This window comes from Convolutriloba macropyga, chromosome 9, assembly GCF_964194025.1.
Source record: "Convolutriloba macropyga chromosome 9, txConMacr16.3, whole genome shotgun sequence".
In the NCBI taxonomy this organism is placed as follows: domain Eukaryota; kingdom Metazoa; phylum Xenacoelomorpha; order Acoela; family Convolutidae; genus Convolutriloba; species Convolutriloba macropyga.
In genome coordinates, this window is record NC_134476.1 from 54,616,903 (window position 1) to 54,621,267 (window position 4,365).

Consider the following 4,365-nt stretch of genomic DNA (forward strand, 5'->3'; position numbering starts at 1 on the left):
TGTTGAACTTAAATATTATAAAGAAAATACAGTTAATATTTATGATACAATAAAACATGGTATTAGAGGTGGGTTAGCTTCAGTATTAGGTGATTGTCATGTAAAATGTATGAACAAACAGATAGATCCTGAGTATACTAGGAAAGAGATTTATCTAAAAAACTTAGACTTCAACTCGTTATACGCTTCTGCTATGGTTCAAGCTTTACCTACTGGCGAGATTAGTAAGTGCAATGACATAGTATATTTGCAATCTAGCTCCACAAAAAGTTATATCTACACCATTGATATAAAGTATAATAATGACTTAAAACTAAAAAAAAGAAATATCCATTCTTTCCGGAATAGACAAAAGCTAACATTAATCAGTTTACAGACTATCAAAATGAAAACAAAAAGGAAGGATATAAACCCAATAAGAAGTTAATGTTGAAGTTAACGGATAAAAACGATTATGTAGTTTATGGTGAGATGTTAGATTGGTATTTAGTTAGTGGTTTGAAGTTGGAAGATATTACAATTAAGCAAAAGTTGGAGTATAATAAGAGTGATTGGTTAAAACCTTATATTGAGTTTAATATTCAGAAAAGAAAAGAAGCTAAAGCTAAGGGTGATAAATTTGGAGATGTATTCTTTAAAGTGATGAAAAATGCCTTCTATGGAAAAACAATAGAAAATGTATACAATAGACAAGATGTAGAGTTAGTTAATGAAGTAAATAGGTATATTAAATTTGTAGAAATTATTAGTTTTAACTATGAGTTACTTTAAATATGAAGTAGGTAAGATTGATACTATTATAGAAGCCTGCTTCCTTAAAGCTAAAGCATATTGTTATAACACAGTTAAAGGTGAAAAAAAGAAAAAGTTAAAAGGAATAACTAAAGCTACTATTAAAAATCAAATTACTATTGAAGACTATAAAAACGCTATATATGATGCAAAAATTAAATATGCAATTAATTATACTATTGATAGAGATAAACATCATTTAGAAACAAAAGAGCAATATAAAACAGCTATTGATCCATTTGATGATAAAGGTATTAAAGGTTTTAATGGTGAATTTAGGTTTTACAATTAATTTTTATATAAGTATTAGCTAAAAGTTAAAATTTATAAAAGAGTTAAGCTGGTTTTTTATTCAAGTTATTTTCGCAAGTTGGTTTTACGTGCTTTTACATGGTCTCACTAGTTTTATACTAGTATCTGGGGACGTCCACTGGAGTCAGTGGGGATGGAACCCAAACTATCCGTAGGATAACAGATAATTACCAGCTTAACTCGACACTAGTCGTTTGCACTAAGTGAAACAAGAAATGATAGATTTAAATATAAAAGTAGTGAATATAGAGTATTGGATATCTAAAGGGAATTAGAGTAATGTCCGGGCCGTGGAAATTGGCCAAATTAATGTAGGATCAGCGGCAACTAGCGTTGACAAGTCGGAAAATTCACCGCAATTTCTTACATAATTTTGCGTTGAATGCGTTGAATTTAAAGACATTAATTCAACGCATTCAGCGCAAAATTATGTAAGAAATAACGGTGAATTTTCCAACTTGTCAACGCTAGTTGCCGCTGATCTTGCATATTTAGCGTTGAATTAGTGTAGATCTTAAATTTTAGCGTTGAATTTAGCGTAGACCTTACATTTTTTTTGCGTTGAATTTAGCCTTGATCTTACAAACTCTGGGTATGGGACTCGAACCACTGACCTCCTGTTTACTTGTCGCCTCTTCTACCATTGCTCCAACGTACCTTGGTTTCCTTAAGAGCCGCAAACCTTATAAAGCGTTGATCTTAATATTTTGCGTTGAATTTAGCGTAGATCTTACATATTTTGCTTTGAATTTAGCGTAGAACTTGCACATATTTTCATTGAATTTAGCGTAGATCTTACATATTTTCGTTGAGTTTAGCCGAGAGCTTACATAATTTCAACGTATTCAACGCATTTATCATGTGAGAAGTACTGGGAAAAATTGAAAATTTTTTTTAAGTTTTGAAAAAAATTTGAATTCCTAAAATGGTCTGAAATGATTTTTGCACCGTAAGAGAGCAAATAGTTATTTTTTGCTGACTTCATTTTTCTCAATTGTGCAGTATAGGGGTCGGAACAGTAAAATAAATAATTTTTGAAAAACTTTGAAATAAAAAAACTTTGAAAAATTTGAAATATTCAAATGGTCTGAATTGGATTTTTCACTATAAAAGAGCACTAAAAAAGATTTTTTCTGACTTTTTGTTACTCACCGTTGGTGTATACGGTTCGAAATAGTGAAAAAAATTAAATTTTCGAAAGAAAACTTGAAAAAGTTTTGAAATCGTAAAATGGTCTGAAACGGATTTTGCACTATAAAAGAGCACTAAAGAGTGATTTTTCTCACCTGTGCAGTATTGGGTCGAAACAACTTTTTGCAAAAAAAAACTTGAAAAATTTGAAATCGTAAAATCGTCTCAATTGGATTTTGCACTATAAAAGAGCACTAAAAAATGATTTTTCTCTGACTTCACGTTTCTCACCTTTGCAGCATAGGGGTCGAAACAGTGAAAAAAAAATTTCGAAAAAAACTTGGAAATATGTAAGATTGGCGTTGAATGCGTTGAATTCATGTAAGATCTACGCTAAAATCAACGCTAAATATGTAAGATCTACGATAAAATTCAATGCTAAATATGTAAGATCTACGCCAAAATTCAACGTAAAATTATGTAAGATTTGCGTTGAATGCGTTGGATTTATGTAAGATCTACGCTAAATTCAACGCTAAGTATGTAAGGTCTACGCTAAAAATGTATGTTTCTACACCAAATTTTCAACGCAAAATATGTAAGATTGGCGTTGAATGCGTTGAATTTATCTAAGATCTACGCTAAATTCAACGCCAAATATGTAAGATCTACGCTAAAATTCAACGCTTAAATATGTAAGATCTACGCCAAAATTCAACTCAAAATAGGTAAGATTGGCGTTGAATGCGTTGAATTTCTGTAAGATCTACGCTTGAGCGTAGATCTTACAGAAATTCAACGCATTCAACGCCAATCTTACATAATTTTGCGTTTTTTAGCGTTGACACCTCGGCCCGGGTGTGTTTATGGCGACCGTATCGCGGCTCTATGCTGCGGAGGTCGCCATATACACATTACTATTCTGTTCCGAGCTTTTCAGTGACACGTCTGTTATCTAAAAGCAAAACATATCGTTTGCAAAATATTACGACAAACAGTATCGGTGATGGTCCACTGCACCATTTTAAGGAGGCCTAGAACAAGAAGCGGGTTGCTCGCCAGTTACGTAAAACTGTTTTTTTGGAGATTCCTCCAATTGTTTTGAACAGCTGTTAAAAGATCCGAGACATAAATAGATTTTCATTGAGATTAAATCAGTTGGTTTGCTTATTTTTCGGCGATGATATTTTCTTATCACTAGAGTTACACAGTAGTTTGTACAGTTCAAAACCGTCAAGATAATATTCAGAATTATTTAAATTGGATGCTTTCTAGCGACAAAAATTTATTCTATGAATTCTCAACCGATCACAGACAGAAAAAACTCTATTCTCTTTTAATTAGCTAAAAACTTTGCAACTCCCCTCAGTCTCCAGAATATAGAATACCTTTGACTCCGGCAGTATTTTTTTTTTAAATTGTCGTTATAATTGAAGTTCACCTTCAGTGTTTCCAAGAGTCAGTTAATGTATTGGAGTTAAGTATCTCTACTTCGCGCACAGAATCAATTATCCCTCTCAGTAGAACCCTGAAGGTCGTAAAAATAGCACTCTAGGGGTCTGCCTCCTTATAGTAACGCTTAGTTGAGATTGAAAATCTTTATATTATATGCTTCAAAAATATTTTTTTTTTCTTTATAGAAAGTTAATTATATTTCAGTGGAAATGCTGATTCTCAAATTGTTCATTTTTAGGTTTAAATTGCTGCATTACAAAAATGGGTGAAGATATGGAAAATGTAACAAGAGGATTCTCCCATTTGAACAGTATCCACCCAGATAACCCCTAGTCTCTCTAAAAAAGGAGCCAATCAGAGTGACATCTGTCAGCTCTCCAGGATACGGAACAAGGGTAAGTTGCATATTGCTGTATCCCTGGAATATGTAACAATAAATAATGAGAACAGATTCATTCATATACAGTTGTTTCGGTATATTTGCAAACTCGTAACTGTTTTTGATATTAGGACTATGGGTGAGCACTATTGGGCCAAAGGCCCGTTTTCAGATTTCTCAAAAAAATAATTCGGAATCGAAGGAAGCCTGTTAGGCCTAATCTGCCAAAAACTCTGGTAGAAGAACCCTTCAAACTCAATGAAAGAAATCAGTAGGAATCAATTTTGATATATGAC